Source organism: Aquarana catesbeiana, linkage group LG01 (assembly GCF_042186555.1).
Source record: "Aquarana catesbeiana isolate 2022-GZ linkage group LG01, ASM4218655v1, whole genome shotgun sequence".
Lineage (NCBI taxonomy): Eukaryota > Metazoa > Chordata > Amphibia > Anura > Ranidae > Aquarana > Aquarana catesbeiana.
In genome coordinates, this window is record NC_133324.1 from 454,850,872 (window position 1) to 454,873,199 (window position 22,328).

General features: G+C 45.1%; 1 protein-coding gene across 1 annotated transcript in view; it reads right to left on the reverse strand.

The window, feature by feature from the left end:
* The window catches only part of LOC141124418 (atrial natriuretic peptide receptor 1-like), a 393,221-nt gene that overhangs the window by 15,897 nt on the left and 354,996 nt on the right, over nt 1–22,328 (reverse strand). The gene's annotated exons all lie outside the window — the stretch shown is intronic.

Consider the following 22,328-nt stretch of genomic DNA (forward strand, 5'->3'; position numbering starts at 1 on the left):
TCCCCGTCCTTTTTTAGGGAGGGGGAGGGGCTGGCAAAAACGGGGTCGGGGGAACTCTCATCGAAGAGGGAGGCCTCCAGGACAGTTGCAGCCAAGACAGGACTACCACGAACCACAGTGGAGGGAACAGTCGCGACGAGAGGGGGAATATGCCCATCACCCCAACCAGTGGAGAGAAGAACAAGGGGCTGTAGGGCAGGAAGAAGGGCCCAAAAAAAGAAGGAGAGAGCAGGACTAGGAGGCATTTTTAATTTAAGCAATGTGGTTTTATCTCATAAAGAAACTAACATTTTGCATTTGGGTTTGAAATGTGGCCTGCAAAGGCCCATTAATAAGTTTGATGTTTATATTGATATACATAGGTATATAAGGAAGGTAAACATCAAGAAATATTTTTTAAATAAGGATCCCCGACCTGCTGTCACAAATACCCTGGGGCCTACGGACAATGGATTGAGGAATAAGTCCCTCTTTAATCCTCTTAATAGCGCTAATCAACATATTGAAGTGTTTAAAGGGTTGGTGATGCGTGATTTAGAGCAGCTAGTGCCGAAAAAGAATGTCAATCCCCAGCACATTATGGATGGGATCTACATGCTTGAAAAGAGGAAGGAGATAGTCATCAGGCCGGCTGATAAAGGGGGGAGGGGTAGTGATTTTAAATAAGGAATTTTACTTGAATCAACTCACTGAGATGTTAAATGATGGTGAGACGTATGTAAAATTAACAAAGGACCCTACTGCACAATATGAGAAGGATCTTAAGAATCTTGTTGAAATGGGCTACTCAACGGGGGTTTTGTCTAATAGAGAAAGAAGGTATCTTGTGCCGAGCGATAGCAGAATTCCCACAATTTATACCTTGCCTAAGATACATAAGGATCTGAATAAGCCCCCTGGGAGACCGATAGTTAATGGGATTGGTTCCATCACGTCTCGGATGGGCCAATACCTTGATCACTTTCTTCAAGATAGTGTCATACAAACTAAGGCGTATCTTAGGGATACTAAGAGTCTCCTACAGATTCTACAACAGGTGGATCTAACAGGGAAGCAAGAACTGTACTTGGTAACGGCGGATGTGGCATCTCTCTATTCAATCATACAACATGATGATGCCCTTCTAGCCCTCAATTGGGCCCTCTGTCAGCGGGATGATTTACCACACAACCAAAAAGTCTTTATCAGGAATGCGCTAGACTTTTGTCTAAGCCATAACTTTTTTTGGTTTGATGGCCAGTTTTTCTCCCAGCGTAGAGGCGTAACCATGGGGGCTAAATTCGCCCCCGAGTATAGCAAATTTGTTTATGGGGGAATGGGAGGATAAAACTATATTTTCTGCCACCCGTACCCAACTTTTGCTATACAAAAGGTATATTGATGACCTGTTTTTTATTTGGGAAGGGTCTAGTGAGAGTTTGCAAGAGTTTTTGAATGAGCTCAACTCTAATGTTAATAATATCAAACTGACTAGCGAATTTAGTCAGAGTGATATACATTTCTTGGATGTGAATATCTTTAGACAGGGAAATAGACTGGGGACCAAGGTTTATTTTAAACCCACAGGCTCCAACAGTTACCTACCTGTTAATAGTGGACATCACCCTAAGTGGTTAAAAAATATACCCAAGGGACAATTCACTAGAGTGAAAAGGAACTGTTCGGAGGAAGCTGATTTTATGTTGCAGGCCCAGGTTATTAAGAGAAAGTTTATGGAAAAGGGGTATTTGGAGGAAGCATTGGACTCCATTATTCAAGAATTGGCTGTACGGCCTAGGGATTCGTTTCTTGAAGAAGTACAAGGAGTTCAGAATACGGACAACCACGAATGGAGTTTTATTTCGGGCTTTCACTCTCAGTACAGGGAGGTGGAAGATATTTTCAATGCCCACTGGCACGTTTTACGTATGGACAAAACGTTGTGTCCTGTGTTACTCTGTAGGCTCAAATTCATCTACAGAAGGGCCCAGAGCTTTGCGGACAAGGTAGTGCGGAAAGTGTTAGACCCTCCCTCGAGGCCCCTGACCTTTTGGGATAGAAAGGGCTTTTTTAGCTGTAGGAGGTGCCGTGCATGCAGGGAAGTGGATAGACCAATGAGGGCTTTGGAAAGCTTCATGTCCACTTCTAATGGTAAAGAATTTACCATAAACTAATTTATTACGTGCAACGCGTCCTTTGTGGTCTATGCTATGCAATGCCCTTGTGGTCTTATTTATATAGGACGCACTAAGAGGCTTTTGAGAGTCAGGATTGCAGAGCATATAGCAAACATAAAAATAGGTTTTAAAGACCACAATGTATCACTCCATTTCAAATTAGTGCATAATCAAGACCCATCGGGCCTCAAATTTTGGGGCGTTGATCATTTGAAACCAAAATGGAGGGGTTCTAATTTAGTTTGCGACCTGTCTAGGAGAGAGACCCAGTGGATCTTTTTGGCAGACACACTATCGCCAAAGGGGTTAAACGTGGATCTCGATATTAACTGTTTCATAAGTGATTATTAATACCTGTATTATTGAGTAGCGTCTATTGTTGGATTAGAATATTGCCTGATCTTTTATCTATTTTAGGGGTTATTCCCTTTTGCTAATGTTTTTAGTATAAGTGCCTTCTTTTTATATAGATATCTCTCATCTGAGGATAAATGCAGTCCATATTATATAATTTTTAAAATTCATTTTTTCTTTTTTTTTTTATCTCTCCTTTTTAAATTCCAATCGTGTGAAGAACTGCTATATTAAGTTGAGTTGTCTAAATTAACACTAGAGAGACACTCTGTAACAGTGTAAATTTAGTGATGGCTGGTATTTTTTTATTCATTGTGATTTATATTACCTGAATGTTTTATAATTTGTACATTTGCATTCTGGGATTATGAATGTTTATACTTAGTCTACTTTTATATTTATTATACTTCAGTATACTGTTTTACTTAAAATGGTAATATGATGAGCATTACTGTTTATAACCTATGCATGATGAATGGCATAAGTCTCTATATTAGTGTACCTACTGGCCTAGTTATGTGGTTTGCTAGGTAAGAGTTTAGCTCCCTGTGCCCCGTGGAGATAATGTAGAGTGCTGATTCATATGCCTAGTGACTGGCCTGTGTGGCTGGCGGGTGTGTGAATTTGCATACTCCGGGGTTTTATATATATTTTTTTCTTTTTGGATGTGCAGTGACTTATTGTCCCTCGGTCCCTCCTGTAGTAAGCCGTCAGTAGTGACTGGGGTTGGCGACGTGCACCCGCCGGCACCTGCGTTGCGCTATGATTGGCTAAGGGGGTTGAAGTGGGGAATATAAGCTGATCTATGCGTCGTGTAGCCACGCCCTCTGTCAAAGTCAGGATATGATGAAACGCGTCAGGGCGTGGCTTATGCGACGTAGGAAGTGACGTGTGCGCTCCACCACAGCCAGCTACACAACCAGGAAGTGGATGACGGTTCCTGGGCAGCGGTACTGGCTTGTTGCGGTGAAGTAAAACGCTCCTTACTACTGGCTTGTTTGATTGCAATTTTACATGATGATTTATGTACGTATATTTATTGAAGGGGGGTTTGTATGTGCGTTGTGAGGGGTATACAGTGAATAAACAGGATTACGCTATGTGCGCTTCTCTTTTCGTTTTTTGATTCATTGTGAGCCCTGAGCATCTGAGATCCCTCTGGAGTGGTGTTAACAGCAGCTGGTGGCGTGAATTGTTTTCCTTTTTGGATGCTTAATTACTATCTAGCTCTGGTGAGTGTAACCCCCTGAGGGGAGTGTGTTCACACGGGGTGGAATCTGGAGTGATCGGTGGAAGGTGCACGTTGAGATTATTTTTCATGATCACCTGATGAACACTCTATGAACTGCACTCTGAACTTTTCATCACTTTTCTCAAAAAAGGACCTTTTTGCATGTGTAGTTGGCCACATGTATATTATAGTTTGCTCAACATTAGCACTGTTTTGTGTTATTTTAGTCTGTTTTTAGATTACTTTTTTAACACTGTTTATTACATTAATGGCTGTGTATTGAGTTATTTTGAGGGGACAGCAAATTTACACTGTTATACAAGCTGTACATTCACTACTTTTACATTGTAGCAAAGTGTCATTTCTTCAGTATTGTCACATAAAAGATATAGTAAAATATTTACAAAAATGTGAGGGGTGTACTCACTTTGGTGAGATACTGTATGTAGAGCTAATCTAATGGAATGGAAGCACATCAACAATATCCACATGGTTAAGGATTTTGGGCAGTGACAGATGAGCATTTCTGTACTTTTACAATAATAGCATTTATCCACATACATCTTTATAGCTCCAACAGTAACCATACAGTTGATGAGAAAACAGAAGTCACAGGTGCATTATCCCTGAGTTATATACTGGGATAAAACCATACTGTTCGATTTCTCCTATTTAAACTTAAATAGTAACTCTACTTTTGTTGATAGAAAAACATTCCCCTCTGGGTGATCTACCCGTGTTTCCCCGAAAATAAGACTGGGTCTCATATTAATTTTGGCTACAAATAACACACTAAGGCTTATTTTCAGGGGATGTCTTATTTATTTACGGTATGCAGAAAAAAGTTCCTCCCCTTGTCAGCTCAGGAGTGAGCATTGGGAAATTCTGTAATCCCAAAAATAAACCTTAGTTAAAGACCTTGTAATGTCATGTAATCCGTTCTGTAAAAATATTATATAATGTGCAGTGTGTCTCCTTGTGTAATTTTATTGTGTATAATTATTGTATAATCTTTTTAGAGAATGGATACATGATTTTACAAGGACTTTAACTAGGGCTTATTTTCAGAGTAGAGCTTATATTGCAGCCGTCCCAGAAACTCACGCTAGGTCTTATTTTTGGGGTAGGGCTTGTTTTTAGGGAAACAGGGTATGTACATTACAGGGTTTTTAACAACCTTTGTTGCTGATTCCTACCTTTTGTTATTCTGAAGAAGTCACTGTTTGTTCCTCTGTGCCGATTGAGTCTAATGGAAGTGCTTTCATAATTATCTATTAGCTGTGCTCCTGCAGGGCTCTAATGAGGAAAGCTTCTGGGCTTGCATCCCTTTAGCTGTGATTTCTTATTGAAAGTATCTCACCAAAAATGACATTTTTGTTGCAGGGGATGCCTGAAATCTGACTTGTATCTTAGAGCAGACTTCTGAGAAAATCAGTGCGCCAATCACACAAGCAGGAAATGACATATCTAGGGGGCATTCTGTAACATTCTGTGTACAGAACATCTCCAGGTAGCCATATTGCATTGCATTTTCAGAAAATTACTGAGCTGCAATTTGAAAAGGAAAGGTAATTTTAACAACATTCAATTACAATATGACTTGTGTTGCAATTGTATAAGCTATATTATTTTTTCTTTGTTTGAGATTTTTTTTCCCCACGAAAGTGTAGTTACCTTTTAAAGTGTAGCACCCTCTACCAATAGGTAGGTGCTAGTAATGTTTTTTTTTACTAGGAACTGTCAGCACAGGCAAATTTAGGCAGGCCTATGCTGCAAGCTAGGCCTGTCTGTTTTGATCTGGGGGCTGGGGGTGGTCAGAGTAGCAGTGGGTGTGGCCACCTGTGCTCTAGTTCTGAGATGCCTCCCCTGCTTCCAGGGAGAATATTCTGGAAGAGGGGATGGGCCTAGAACTGGAGTGGCAGGCAGCTTGTGTGGGAGCCCTGACCAATCCCCAATTGGTATTGGCAGGGGGTGGGCCTATATAAGCTGAGGTAACATGCCATGGGAGAGAGTTGTCTGCCGAGTTAAATGAGGAATGGAACACTAGGCAGCAGCAGGAGGGCACCCCCATCTGGGGGGGGGGTGTACCGATCGCAGGAGGAGGCCTAGGGAGAGCTGTGAGGGAACTTTGCCTCTACACGGTCATTGGCAATGTCTTTATCACCACTAGGGATGAGCTTCGTGTTCGAGTCGAACCCATGTTCGACTCGAACATCGTCTGTTCGCCCGTTCGCCGAATTGCGAACGATATGGGCCGTTCACGCCAAATTCGTGTGGCGCGTCACGGCCCATAATTCACTGCGGCATCGCAGTGCATTGCTGGCTGATGATTGGCCAAGCATGCACTATGACCCGCATGCTTGGCCAATCACAGCGCCGTCTGAACAGAGAGCCGTAATTGGCCAAAGCCAATGAGGCTTTGGCCAATTATGGCTCAGGGGATTTAGCACACGCCCCACACTATATAAGGCCGCCTGCACGGCGGCCCTGTGTAGTGTGTGTTCCGGTGTTCATAGATAGAGAGAGAGAGAGACAGACAGTGTCGTTTTATTTGAGTTAGATAGATTAGGCAGAACAGTCAGTCAGTTAGCTGCACTTACAGTGTATTGTGTATATATATGCATCCCAGGTGTTGCATATATATATATACACTGTATTCAGTTTAGCTACATCCGTTCCTGTTATCTTCTTACTGACAGGCAGGCTTGTCTTGTTACAGTATTTACAGCTACCTGAAGAAAATTGCTGGTGTTCTTTTGATCCTATTAGTACCACAGTCAGGCAGCTAGACTATTTACAGTTAGTGCAGTGCGTCCTGCTCACAGTGTTCAGCTAAAACTACAAGTTAGTGGGGTGCGTCCTGCTCACAGTGTTCAGCTAAACCTACAAGTTAGTGTGGTGCGTCCAACTCACAGTGTTCAGCTAAACCTACAAGTTAGTGCGGTGCGTCCTGCTCACAGTGTTCAGCTAAAACTACAAGTTAGTGCGGTGCGTCCACCTCACAGTGTTCAGCTAAACCTAGAAGTTAGTGCGGTACATCCTGCTCACAGTGTTCAGCTAAAACTACAAGTTAGTGCTGTGCGTCCTCCTCACAGTGTTCAGCTAAACCTACAAGTTAGCATAGTGAGACCTCTGCACAGTGTTCATCTAAAGCTACAAGTTAGTGCAGTGCATCCTGCTCACAGTGTTCAGCTAGATCCGTTCCTGTTATCTTCTTACTGACAGGCAGGCTTGTCTTGTTACAGTATTTACAGCTACCTGAAGAAAATTGCTGGTGTTCTTTTGATCCTATTAGTACCACAGTCAGGCAGCTAGACTATTTACAGTTAGTGCAGTGCGTCCTGCTCACAGTCTTCAGCTAAAACTACAAGTTAGTGTGGTGCGTCCACCTCACAGTGTTCAGCTAAACCTACAAGTTAGTGCGGTGCGTCCTGCTCAAAGTGTTCAGCTAGATCCGTTCCTGTTATCTTCTTACTGACAGGCAGGCTTGTCTTGTTACAGTATTTACAGCTATCTGAAGAAAATTGCTGGTGTTCTTTTGATCCTTTTAGTACCACAGTCAGGCAGCTAGACTATTTACAGTTAGTGCAGTGCGTCCTGCTCACAGTGTTCAGCTAAAACTACAAGTTAGTGGGGTACGTCCACCTCACAGTGTTCTGCTAAACCTAGAAGTTAGTGCGGTGCGTCCTGCTCACAGTGTTCAGCTAAAACTACAAGTTAGTGCTGTGCGTCCTGCTCACAGTGTTCAGCTAAACCTACAAGTTAGTGTAGTGAGACCTCTGCACAGTGTTCATCTAAAGCTACAAGTTAGTGCAGTGCGTCCTGCTCACAGTGTTCAGCTAGATCCGTTCCTGTTATCTTCTTACTGACAGGCAGGCTTGTCTTGTTACAGTATTTACAGCTACCTGAAGAAAATTGCTGGTGTTCTTTTGATCCTATTAGTACCACAGTCAGGCAGCTAGACTATTTACAGTTAGTGCAGTGCGTCCTGCTCACAGTGTTCAGCTAAACCTACAAGTTAGTGTGGTGCGTCCACCTCACAGTGTTCAGCTAAACCTACAAGTTAGTGCGGTGCGTCCTGCTCACAGTGTACAGCTAAAACTACAAGTTAGTGCTGTGCATCCTGCTCACAGTGTTCAGCTAAAACTACAAGTTAGTGTGGTGCGTCCACCTCACAGTGTTCAGCTAAAACTACAAGTTAGTGCGGTGCGTCCACCTCACAGTGTTCAGCTAAACCTACAAGTTAGTGCGGTGCGTCCTGCTCACAGTGTTCAGCTAAAACTACAAGTTAGTGTGGTGCGTCCTCCTCACAGTGTCCAGCTAAACCTACAAGTTATTTTTTGCGAGCTCTGCACAGTGTTCAGCTAAAGCTACCTGTAGAAGGTTGGTGGTGTTCTCATACTACAGGCAGGCAGTTGATTTTGCTAGCTGCAGTATCAGTACATATATATATATATATATATATATATATATATATATATATATATCCCAGCTTAGTGCAGCTACAGGCCATTAGTATGTCTGGAAGGCCAAGAAGGAGATGCAGACAGTCACAATCCAATAAGAGAGGGCAAGCAGGCTCTGTGTCTAGTGCTGGTCCTGGAGACGGTGCATCCTCATCAGCACGTGGCCGTGGGACACGCTTGGCCTTTTTTTCGGCAGCTGGCCGTGTTGAGCCGCAACATGCGGAAGACTTGGTCGAGTGGATGACCAAGCCGTCCTCATCCTCCTCATCCTCTCTCACCCATGCCCAAGGTACTTTGTCTGGCAAAGCAGCGGCCTCTTCCCTTGGCTCAATGTCATCAGTGACTCCTTCCCTAGCCCCACCATGTCCTCCTGAGGAGTCCCTCGAACTGTTTGACCACAGTGTTGGGTACATGCTCCAGGAGGATGCCCAGCGTTTGGAAGGCTCTGATGATGATACTGAGCTCAGTGAAGGCAGTAACGTGAGCACGGACAGAGGGGGTGCCCAAGAAGGACAGCAATCTGGCAGTCATGCTCCCCCTGCTGCAGCATACTGCCAGGTTTGCTCCAGTGATGAGGAGGGAGGGGATGATGAGGTCACTGACTCAACCTGGGTGCCTGATAGGAGAGAGGAGGAGGCGGCACATCACCAACGAGGCAGGATGCCCTCCAGGGGCCAGCCTAAGGGCAGCACCTTGACTGCATCACACCCCAAAGCTCCACATATGCAGGGCGCTGCAGTCTCTGTGCGTTATTCAAAAAGTTCTTTGGTGTGGGCCTTTTTTGAGATGAGTGCATCAGATCGCAACGCTGCTATTTGCAACATATGTCTCAAGCGTATCTTGCGTGGCCAAAACATCTCCCGCTTGGGTACCACATGCTTGACCAGACATATGTTGACCTGCCATGCAGTGCGTTGGCAAGCGTATCTAAAAGACCCACACCAAAGAACAAAGAGGACCTCTCCTTGCTCCTCATCAGCTGAGATCTCCAACCCCACTATACCTTCAGTCCTCTCTGAGACCTGCACTGAGAGGAATGAAGGTGTAGAATTAGGTGTGTCACAGCCAAGTACTTGTGGGCAATCTGCTTTTGGTACACCAACGTCAGATTGTACCAGGCAAATTTCCCTGCCCCAGCTGCCGCACCGCCGAAAGAAGTTTGCTCCCAGCCATCCACATGCCCAGCGGTTGAATGCTAGCTTGGCAAAATTGCTAGCACTTCAACTGCTGCCTTTTCAGTTGGTAGACTCTGCACCCTTCCGTGAGTTTGTGGAATGTGCGGTTCCTCAGTGGCAGGTACCCAAACGCCACTTTTTCTCACGGAAGGCGATTCCGGCTCTCTACCGGCATGTGGAAGGCAATGTCCATGCCTCGCTGGACAGGGCGGTCAGTGGTAAGGTGCATATTACCGCTGACTCATGGTCCAGCAGGCATGGACAGGGATGTTACCTAAGTTTCACTGCGCATTGGGTGACTCTGCTGGCAGCTGGGAAGGATGCAGGACAAGGTGCAGTAGTGTTGGAGGTTGTTCCGCCACCACGCCTCCAAAATGCTAATGATTGTGACACTCCTCTCTCCTCCACCCCCTCCTCTTCTTCTTCCTCCACGGCCTCTTCCTGTGCTTTGTCCTCGGAACCAGCGGTGCTCCGTAGCCGTTCAAGGGGCTACGCAAGTACGCAGGCCAAAAGATGCCATGCGGTGCTTGAGCTGATGTGCTTGGGGGACAGGAGCCACACTGGGGCAGAGGTTCTGTCAGCTCTGCAGGGGCAGGTTCAGAGGTGGTTAACGCCACGCCAACTGAAGGCAGGAATGGTGGTTTGTGACAATGGCACCAACCTCCTCTCTGCCCTCCGACAGGGACAAATGACCCATGTGCCCTGTTTGGCTCACGTCCTTAACTTGGTGGTGCAGCGGTTCTTGGGCAGGTACCCGGGCTTACAGGATGTCCTGAGGCAGGCCAGGAAAGTCTGTGTGCATTTCCGCCGGTCATATAATGCCAGTGCTCGGCTGACGGACCTCCAAAAGGAGTTTAACCTGCCCAAGAACCGCCTACTCTGTGACATGCCCACCAGGTGGAACTCAACGTTAGCGATGCTGCAGCGGCTGCACACGCAGCAGAGGGCCATCAATGAGTACCTGTGCGACTATGGCACCAGGACAGGGTCAGGGGAGCTTGTTTTTTTTTCCCCACGCCAGTGGGCCATGATTAGGGATGCATGCACTGTCCTGTCACCATTTGAGGAGGCCACGAGGATGGTGAGCAGTGACAGTGCATGCATCAGTGACACTGTCCCCCTTGTCCACCTGTTGGAGCACACGCTGCGTGGAATAATGGACAGGGCACTTGAGGCAGAACAGAGGCAGGAAGAGGAGGACTTCCTTAGCTCTCAAGGCCCCCTTTATCCAGACAGTGTTCCTGCGTGCCCGCCGATCACACAGGAAGAGGAGGAGGAGGAGGAGGAGGAGGAAGATTGTGTCAGTATGGAGGTGGAGCCTGGCACTCAGCATCAGCAGCAGTCTTTAAGGGATCAGTCCCAAGAAACACATGGACTTGTACGTGGCTGGGAGGAGGTGGCTGCGGACCATGTCGTCCTTAGTGACCCAGAGGACTCCGGACCGAATGCCTCAGCAAACCTACGCTGTATGGCCTCCCTGATCCTGCAAAGCCTGGGGAAGGATCCTCGTATTCATGGTATCAAGGAGAAGGACCAATACTGGCTGGCAACCCTCCTTGATCCACGTTACAAGGGTAAGGTTGCGGACCTTATCTTGCCATCGCAGAGAGAGCAGAGGATGAAACATCTTCGGGAGGCCTTGCAGAAAGGTCTGTGCAACGCGTTCCCAGAGACTGGGAGGTTACAAACTTCTGTTTCTGGACAATGTGTTGCTGAGGCTTCGGTCAGTCAAAGAAGGAGCGGTGGAGAAGGTGGCCGTCTGACCGATGCGTTCAGACAATTTTTTGGTCCGCAGCCCCAAGGTATGATCGGTTCCAGCAACCATCGCCAGCGTCTGTTTTACATGGTGCAGGAATACCTAGGGGCAAGATCTGACTTGGACACCTTTCCCACTGAAAATCCTCTGGGTTACTGGGTCTTGAGGATGGATCACTGGCCAGAGCTTGCACAGTATGCAATTGAGCTACTGGCCTGTCCTGCATCCAGCGTTCTTTCGGAACGCACATTCAGTGCTGCTGGAGGCTTTGTAACCGATCACAGGGTGCGTCTGTCCACCGACTCGGTCGATCGACTGACCTTCATAAAAATGAATCAGTCTTGGATCACCACCAGCTACCAAGCACCTGATGCTGATGTAACCGAATAATTTTTTTTGAAATCTCAGATCCCTTCAAAGACTGCCTATGCTGATGCTGAGTAACTATCCCTGAGAAATTATCCTCTTCCTCCTCAATCATCACGCTGATAGCTTGTAAGAACATTTTTGGTTCTGGGCGCCACCACCAGTGCCTAAGGCCCAATTTTTCAGCCCCTGTTTAACAGGGGCGTGTAATTACAATTTTTGATGAAATACTTTGCAGCAGGGCTCGTTTCTGCGTTACAACTAGAGTATCTGTGAGGGGTTGCAGTGTTGTGGCACCAGCACCAGTGCCTAAGGCCCAATTTTTCAGCCCCTGTTTAACAGGGGCATGTAATTACAATTTTTGATGCAATACTTTGCAGCAGGGCTCATTTCTGCATTCCAACTAGAGTATCTGTGAGAGGTTGCAGTGTTGTGGCACCAGCACCAGTGCCTAAGGCCCAATTTTTCAGCCCCTGTTTAACAGGGGCCTGTAATTACAATTTTTGATGCAATACTTTGCAGCAGGGCTCATTTCTGCATTCCAACTAGAGTATCTGTGAGAGGTTGCAGTGTTGTGGCACCAGCACCAGTGCCTAAGGCCCAATTTTTCAGCCCCTGTTTAACAGGGGCATGTTATTACAATTTTTGATGCAATACTTTGCAGCAGGGCTCATTTCTGCGTTCCAACTAGAGTATCTGTGAGGGGTTGCAGTGTTGTGGCACCAGCACCAGTGCCTAAGGCCTAATTTTTCAGCCCCTGTTCAACGGGGGCATGTAATTACAAATCTTGATCTAATATTTCACAGCAGGGCCCATTTCTGCACCCACAAAGAGTGAGTGAGGACTTACAGTGTTGTGGCACCACCACCACCAAAGGCCCAATTTTTCTGCCCTTGTTCAACAGGGGCATGTAATTACAATTCTTGATCTAATATTTCACAGCAGGGCCCTGTGAGGGCTTACAGTGTTGTGGCCACAACAACACCTAAGGCCCAAATTTCTGCTGAGTATATAGGGCAGGCTAACTTACTTACTTGACTAACTTACAAACAACTCCTACTTGCAAACGGAAGGAGACAACAGGAAGTGAGATGAAATCTACCCCTAGGAAGGGAAATTCTCTCCTGTAAGAGTTAATATGGGAAAAACATTTCTCCTTTCCACTGATGCTTTCCAATCCTTGTTCCACAAAAAACCCCAAATTTTCAAAAAACATTTGTCGTTGGGACAAAAAGTGAGGTGAAATCTTCTGAAGAGGAGGAAAGACAGCAAAACAAATGTCACAGGGGTGATAACCCTTCCCTATGTTTTCCAAAAAGCTTAAAAAAGATTTTTTGGCTGGAGCTAAACACGTTAAAAATGTACCCGTTAAAAATTACAAACAGATTCTACTTAACAACAAACCTACAGTCCCTGTCTTGTTTACACCGCCTGTATACTGCTGTTCAGAGTATATAGGGCCTGGTGGCCCCACACCTTTCCTTATTTTAATTTGGGTGCGGGGTTCCCCTTAATATCCATACAAGACCCAAAGGGTCTGGTAATGGTCTGGGGGGTACCCATGCCGTTTGTCTCACTGATTTTCATCCATATTGCCAGGACCCGACATTACATTAAACCCACAAGCAGTTTTAAATGAGATTTTTTCCTTTGAAAATGACAATTTGTGCAGGGACTGTTCTAAACACGGGAAACACGCGCCACTTTACAGGCATACTATAGACACACCCCAGGTACGATATTTAAAGGAATATTTCACTTTCTTTTTTTTTTACTTTAAGCATCATTAAAATCACTGCTCCTGAAAAAACGGCTGTTTTTAAAAGTTTTTTTTTGCATCGATACAAGTCCCCTGGGGTAGGACCTGGGTCCCCAAACCCTTTTTAGGACAATACCATGCAAATTAGCCTTTAAAATTAGCACTTTTGATTTTGAACGTTCGAGTCCCATAGATGTCAATGGGGTTCTAACGTTCGTGCAAATTTTCGGTCCGTTCGCAGGTTCTGGTGCAAACCGAACCGGGGGGTGTTCAGCTCATCCTTAATCACCACATGGTCGGTAATAAGGAACTCCTGGAGCAGAGGGGCGGGAACGTATGTGCTAGGAAGTCTGTGAGGAAACTTTGCTTCTACATGGTCATTAGTCTTCATTCTTTACACGGTGAATGATGAGGAGTCCTGGATCAGATAAAAGACTGTGGGGATCTGTGTCAAATCAATGTAGCCTGAGGGCACAGGATTTGCAAGTTGGGCTGGCTGGGAACAGTAGTCCACCATCCAAAGAAATGCTTTTAAACTACTGGGCCTCCGGGGAGGGGTACTGCAGGTCTCAGGCCTAGTAGCGGGAGCAACCAGAGCCTGTTTAGGGGCTTATTCAGAGTGGGTCCGTATTACTCATATGAAGAAGATGTGACATTAATTTACCTCAGTAATCATAAGTTTGTGCAGGAGGAAACAAGTTTGTGCAGGAGCAGAGGGAGCTCTAAGACCATCACTTTTACACGGTCAAAGGTGACGTCTTCACCCTTCACACGGTGATGGATGGGGAATTCTTAGAAGCAATAGTCTGCGGAGGTTAAGCAGAGGAGGAGCAACAGTCTGCATGGAGATGCAGGAGGAGATTCATACTCAGAATAAATGCACATCCAATCTTCTGGCTCTAACTATGTGCTGTTGTGCTTAAATCTTAAAATATGATGGCAAATATATATATTCTATGGGCATCCCATATCCCTTTTCCCATCCAAGTTGTACCCACTAATAAAACAACAAAAACAAAACTAGCAAAAGACTGTTCATTGTGTCTGCAAGTGATGTATGAAGTCTAGCAGTGGGGTGATTGTCTGTTACTAGCGGCAACTACATCGCTCCAAAAGATTCCTCCATTCACCCTAAGCAGCGTGGAAGAAGGAATCTGCATTGCTTAATTATATCAGATGAACTGTGACTAAATCAAATCCTATGCCGTTACTGTTCTGGAATTCAGGTTCAGGAACACAGGTCCCGCAACTGTCTGAATAACCAAAAAGTGACTGCATATGATTTGATATAGTCACTGTTCCTCTGATAATTTTCCACCTGGCTCAGGTCGATTTTAAATTGACTTTTGTCGATCCAGTTGGTGCTGATAGGGGCACCCACAAATTTCGAGTTAGGCTAGTATATGTGACCCCCCATCTGTTAAAACAACCCATTCAGTTTAAAACAGAAATGACAAAACATTTATGTGTTTATATAAAAACATTATAACCTCTGTTCTTAGTTGCATAGGGGGCTTAGAGAGGTGGGGGTGGAGACTGCGGAGGGAGGGCATGCCTGTTGTCTCACCACAGAAAGCTGACTATGCTGGCTGGGACAGATGTGCTTTCATGCCTAGCATAGTCAGTTTGAAATAGGAAAGCAAGGGGACGGGCAGGATCAGTATGGATTTCACACAAGGGAAAAAATACAAAGAGAACAGGATACTTTTTAACACAAGTGAATGGTAGAGCATACACATATCAGGAATAAATGTTGGGGTAACAAACACTCTAAGTTAAAAGCACATCAATTGAATTTTAAATAAATGTGTTATCAATTGTTTATTAATTGATCAAACAAAAGACATGACAAGCACATACTATAACATGGTTGTGAACCATTGATCAGGAGCATTGCTGTAGTCGCAAGTGTAGCACTACCCTCTTAGGAGCCGCTGGGTTGGATGGATCCTCTGTTCTTCACCTCAAGCTTATCAAGAAAGTTCAGCTCCTCTGGCACACCAGTGTTACAGAGGGTACACGTGTACAAAACACAGAAAGTAATACTTGGCACCCAATGATAGTGCTATATCAAAGAACAGACACCAAACCAATTAGTAAAGACAAACTTAATATATTGTCACTCAGTTTCGTAACTGGGCAAGCACAAAGTGAATTGATAATGGTAGTAACACAATTCAGCATACAAAGCTACGAAAAGTAAGGACTTGGCATAAGATGATATTGTAATGTCCAGAACAGCATGAGCAGTAGCAATGCCACTTAAAATACAGCAGTGAGCAGTAGTAAAACTTGATTTTCCAAAAGCAGAACTATACTGCCTGAAGGCATTAATAATAGCTAGGATAGGTCTAGGCCGACTGGGCATGCACTGTCTATATTGAAATGGTAGAAAGGGTAAAAAGGAACAAAGCAACTCTGCAAAATGGAAGGGGCAGTCCTTTAAGTTTTTCTTCTGCTGACTATTGTTTGGGCCCTTTAAGAAGCATTGATGCACTTAATGATGGTCTTATTAAACCTGCATGCAGTAAAAATGTGGTATAGGTGCAGCTGAGCTTGGCACAGAACAACGTAACTTCAGGCCAGAGATAGTGAAAATTCAGTATGACCATGGCACACAGTTGGTATTGGTGCAGTATAGATCTGGTAAAGATGTGGTATAGATCTGCTAAAGGCACAGTATAGATTTGGTAAAGGGTGCGGTATATATATGACAGAGGTATGTTATAGATTTGGTGCACTAGATATCCTGCTCTCAGTAGACCAGTTCTGCTAACAGTTACAGAGCTGGGCAGACAGCCCTCTCACTGGTTCCCAGGTTACTGCAGTTGCTTGCGGTGGAATGGAGGTCCCTTTGTTCTCCTCCTGAAGCCTCTGTCGTTGAGTGATATGGAACAGATGAACAATCTGACCTCCCTGCAGCAGCCGTGGAAAAGAGCAGCAATACAGACGATGCAGCACTGCCCCAGACATTTCTGTTCCCCAGTCTCATTGGCCTGGCCTCCTGCTGACCAACGAGTTTACCAAATAGTCTGGATGAATCAACTCCCACGGCACCAAAACAGTGGGTTTTCCTGTGCAGCATAATAACCATTCTCTTCACTCCTCCTACTTTGCAAAATCTATGGGGACCTGTAGTGGGATCCATTGCCCCATAACATGGCTGCTGCCTTGGACCACAACTACCATAATCCTCAGCACAATTCAAGTTCATGGGCTTGCCTGACTTTAGTATTCCCCCTACTGGCCGGAGGAGGATGATGCAGCATAACATCAAGGTCACAGTGAAAGGAGAGAGGTACATAGAGAGCAGTGCCTCCATCTCCATATCTGTGTAGCACAGCACCTGACTACACAATATGACAATATGTTATTTTCCCTTTTTTATTTTATATTTTTTTATCTTTCATTGTTGTCCTGATTGTCAGTGTCCACTATAGTAGGGTGCTATGTAGCGATATAGCTTTTGGATATGCATCACATTGGTTCATATTAATACATTTTTGATTTTTAATTAAATTTTAATCTTTATTTAAGGTAATGATGGGTTAGTAGCAGGATGGAAATGTCACGGACAATTGTGATGCCACATTTGCAAAATTAGGTCTCCGCCTCTTGTTCTGCCCCCTTCTCCCTTTAAATAGTCCATTATTATCATTGTCACTTGACTTGACAAGGCTCTCACAAGCGAAATGGGTTGTCATGGTGACGAAGCCCTGGTGTGCTCCCCCACCTCCTCCACTCTGTGTGGCTGGTCGGCTTCGGTGCCGGCGAGTGACGTCATTCAGAGCCGCCCGCTCCAATGGCTGGTTCCTGTACCAGCCTCTTGCGGTTGTTTCCCTCCAGTGCTGGCCGGCAACGTCATGTGGTCTTGCCAGCCTTGTCCCCATTCAGCCTCATTACAGCCTTTCTGGTACCCCTGCATAGGTGGCAAGGACGGACCCGGCATCGTCAGCTGAGGGCCACCTTTCCAAGCTTCCAGTGTGGGATACAATGCATTTCATACAGTGGGATTAACTGTCACATCTCCTGTCTGGCAAGTAGGCTGACACAGCCAGTGGTAGCATTTTTTAATACATGGAGCTGGTTCCTTTACATGATGTTGATGGAACTTACCAGGGCTAATTTTTATGAACTTATGACTGTTGATTTTTTATAAGACCCTTCGGGTCAAATAAGCTTTAGTATCATAAATCACAATGATACATCATTATCTTCACTAATAGACATTGTGTTTTTTATCTTTTTATTGGTTTATCATTTTTGACACTGTGGACCCATACCCAGTGAAGGATTAAGGTGGTCATGGGTCCCTAGGCTACTTTTTGTGTGGCCCCCTCCCTCCTAAGCATGCTTTACCAGAAAATAAATTATTTAGTGCCATGTGTAAAAGGGTAGACCTATATTACACGCCTCAAGTGCAACTCTCAGGTCTACAGCCAAAACACATTAAGACATGAGCCTACTATAAACAGCAATGCCACAGAAAAAAAACATTGAAAATACACCTGCAAGATGGTAACAGATTTTACCTTTCTAAACCAACAGTTAGGCCAAAAACGTCTGCAGCAGCTCCTGTTTAACTGAGGCAAAATCAGTTTTATTAAACTCTATGTTTTTTACTGCACTTAGAGTGGCGCCTTTGTTTCATTTTCAGAGTGCATATAACATGCACCCTAACATTAAGAGGGAAGTTTCAGGAAAAAAAACTTCCCACAGCTCCCTGAACAGTACACAGACCCCCTGCACAGTACACAGACCCCTTTCCCTGCACAGTACACAACCCTCTGCTCAGTACACAGACCCCCTACACATAACACAGCCCCCTTTCCCTGCACAGTACACAGACCCCTTTCCCTGCACTCTTTCATTAAAAAGCCCCCCTGCACTCCCAGTCTCCTGGGAAAGAATACTCTAAAGTTGAGAAAACATCACTGCCAGCCCTTTCTCATACACCGCTCCTCCTGTGTCACTCATTGTAAATCAAAGCTTCTAAATACCTCAATTAACGCCGTTCTTCATGACCCGGTCATGTGACTGCTCTCCTCTGCTGTTTCATTGACGGTCACATGACCGCTCTCCTCTTGCAATCAAAGGCTACACTCGGGAAGGAGGTGGAGCGGGAGGAGGAGAGCAGCCAGACAGAGCGGCTTTAATTGAGGTATTAAGAGACTTGCATTAACATTGAGAGTGACACACGAGGAGCTGTGCATGAGAAAGGGCTGGCAGTAATGTTTTCTCAACTTTAAAGTATGCTGGCAGTGCTGTCCCAGGGCCAGGAGAGGCGGTACAGCTGGCCTGACACCCCCCCTTGATGGGTGGCACCCGGGGCGGACCGCCCGATCCCTGCCCCATTGGTAAAAAACATTTATCGGCATATTCGTATAACACGCAGGCATGGTTTTTATTCTACATATACATAAATATATATAAATTAATAAAAATATCATGGCCAATCGGGGGCCCTTACACACGTGGGGCCCTAGGCTGCAGCCTAGACCAGCCTGTGCATTAATCCGCCCCTGCCCATACCCATACCCCAAGCACTTTCAGGAGAATTTGTGTGTTGTTTATTAAAAGTTAGTAGCTACAGTTTTTGTAGCTGCTTACTTTTCATTTCTGGAAACCTGGCTGAAGCTGCTCTTTAAGCAGTTACAGCAACAGTTTTTTCGCCTTTTGGGATAAATGTGTAGCGCTACCCCTGGAGGAGCCGCTTAAGTATGTTTGGTTCCATACTCTGCCTCTCAACCCTAAGAACAGTCTCAGCCCTTCTGGCACACCTGGCAATAGTGTAAGTGCAATGACCAATGAGAAACACACACGTTATGATAAAAGACAGAAATTGTCTTTACTGCAATATTTCTGTGGAAAAGAGTAACAAGCAGTAACAGTATATATTCAAGTAATGCAATTGGAGAGCTATAACTGAGATTAAGAGCAATATAGCTCAATACCATATTCAGACTGCTTTCAGGGCATTCAAAACCTGAGAATAATCCCAAGAGCAGAGGCAAACACTTCAATAACAAAAAATCACAATATGGCAATCTGTACCAGATTGGTTACCTTTACTCAGGTCGGCTCTATGAGTCCAGGCAGAAGGAGAGCGGAAGAATGATCCTCTTTGTGTCAGGCCTCTCTCTTCTGTCCTGACACCACAGGCCCAACTTTAAACACTTTATTCAAGTCAACATATAATGGCTTAATGTCCTAGATAAACTGTCCCACACACACCCACTTCATATGCAGAGCTCTGAATATGTGTGTGTGGGTCTGTATGGCACTAGTAGCTTCAGTCCTTTTGATAAAAAGACTTTGTGTCTTCAACTAGCCACTTTCGTTGGTGCACTTAAACTCCTGAATAGCAGGGCCAAACAACACAACTGGCCTGGATTATCAAGTGAGGAAGGCAGGATCTTTCTCAGCAAGCTGAAAGGACAATGGTGTCTGTATACAGTAAGGAAGCAAGATGGAGTCTTTAGTTCCTCTTCTCCAGAGCATGCTGGCTTTTGCAGTTCTATACAGTTCAATCTGAATGTGAAACTTGAGTCCTGGAACTACAATTCCCTTTATGCTTTGCTCCCTGGTGGTAATCACTCTGCTGACAGGATGTGATGACACAGAGTCTTAGATGGCACTAGAGGGAAACAATGTCACTGCAACAATGTTGCAGAGTGTCTTCTGATACTGCAGGTAAGATAGCCAGCTCCCTGCTACAAATGTTTTACATAAATAAATAAAAGCTGATCATTGTAAGCACACCTGTCAGTTTTAAATAGTTCATCTTAACCCTCTAACTGCTACATCTGGAGGACATCTTGTTCTGTTGAAAAACAACAGACTTCCTGGCAGGATCACCAGGTGAAAATAAAGGAAAGAAAGCTTAGAAAAGAAAACCAATTCAGCCATCATATCGAAGCATTGGTAAGCTGCACTATAATGATGGACTCGGGTGTATTTGGATCGTACTCGTTAGGAAGTTGTCACTGCACACCGCCAATCATAGGCATCGTGTGTATGTGCAGCTACGAGCCGGGAAATACCTCACTGCCTATGATTGGCAGTGTGCAGTGATGTCTGAGCAGGGCCCTCTTAATCCTATTGTATTGTATTGTATTATATTATAACTGTATTGTCTCCCTTTTATATTGTAAAGCGCTGCGTAAACTGTTGGCGCTATATAAATCCTGAATAATAATAATAATAATAATGTCTTTTTGGCGGGTACAAGCCGAACACGCCGGAACCCATCCCTACTGCAATATAATACTTGCTTTTGGGTTTATTACTGCTGTAAGGTAAGTAAAAAAAGAAATAAAGAGGGGGCTTTCTTTCTGATACAGCGATCAGTTAGAGGTGTAGGAGGAGGGGGTTGTTGGGGGGGCTTTAAGTTTTGATGCAAGCATAACTATATATTTTAGTTTTTGCGCATACATGCACATTAAGATCAGAAAAAAAATTACCCAGCTTTGTAAGCATTTAACTCATATTTAGCATGTGATAAGGGTTGTGGTATTCGGGAGATTATACTCATGTGGTAGGTGCGTTTTCAATGAGTTGTGCAATTCCGAACTGTATTTAGAATATGACAGTCCACTTTTTTTGAACAAACGGAAAGTTCACATACATATCAGTTGCCCACGCAGGGGTTTTTCCACACCAATTTGAACAAACAAAAATACAGAGTCACCTGGCTTCCTTATTGGCAGCACCACTATTCTTCTTACCAGTTCCTCTGACTGTGCTGTCCAGCTCTGCTGGTTCACTTGCCTCTGCTAGCCTTTAGTTGCAGCGCCCTGCTGCACGGCCCAATCCTGGCTGGAGAGGGGTTCCCCTGATACCCCAATAGGAGCCCACCTGACACCTGAAATGAGACCCCCTGTCCCCTGGCTGCTGGCTGGGGCCCATCTGACACCTAAATGAAACCTCCTGGCTCCTGGCTGGGGCACCTCTGACCCCTGGGTAAGACCACCTGGCTCCTGTCTGGGGCACCTCTGACCTCTGGGTGAGACCTCCTGACTTGTGGCTCCTGGCTGGGGCACCTCCCGTCTCTGGAATCCTGGTTGGGGCTTCCTCTGACCCCTGGGTGAGACTTCCTCTCTCTTAGCTCCAGGCTGGGGCACCTGTGACCCCTGTATGAGACATTCTGTCTCCCAAACTTGGAGCTGCCTCCAAACTAGGAGCCCTGAGCCATCCTCAGGCTTAAAGTGGATGTAAACCCAATCTCATCCTTTCTAAACTACTGCCATAGGGGTTATCTATAAGGATATACATGACTCCTGCATCCTGTATCCTTACCTGTCAAATGTCTCCCCTCTGTCTGCTATTAAACCCGAAAAACTGCATATTCTGTGGGTGGGTCTGTTGTCTGGAGCTCGGTGGGTGGAGTCGTGATGTCAGTAGACTCCCCGCCCACCTCTACACTCCCCCTGTCAACATGCATGTTCTCCTGTGTATTTCTAACAATGAACTTCTGCTATGATCGGGTTTACATCCACTTTAAGTATATAGCGACCCTGCACACCTGTGTACTCAGACAGGCTGCAGGTACCTGGTAAAATCTGGACAGAAGAGTGAAAGTCCCGATCCAGAACTACAGATTTCTGGGAAAAAAAAAAAAAACAGCTTTCGCTTCTCAGAAAAGATAGTCCAGAACCTTGCATTAACCCTTAATGTGAATCCTGTATCATATGCACCTCCATTTTTACAGTGACAGGATCTCACTCTGTCATAGGGTTTAAAGCTAATTAAAATGAAACGCTACATTTAAAGTAAAATTCCAGGCACAAAGCTAAATTATACAGTTGAAATAAATATGCAAACTGTTTTACATACCAATTCAACCACTCCTGTAACTCCAAATGCATAATCAGGGGGAGGATACCCCTATTTCCTTGTTCAGCTTTGCAGTTTGCTGTGTAACTTCCTTATCTTTAGGCCCCTTTCACATTGGGGCGGTTTGCAGGCGGTATTGCGCTAAAAATACCGCCTGCAAACCGCCCCTAAACAGCCTCCGCTGTTTGTTCAGTGTGAAAGCCCGAGGGCTTTCACACTGAAGCGGTGCG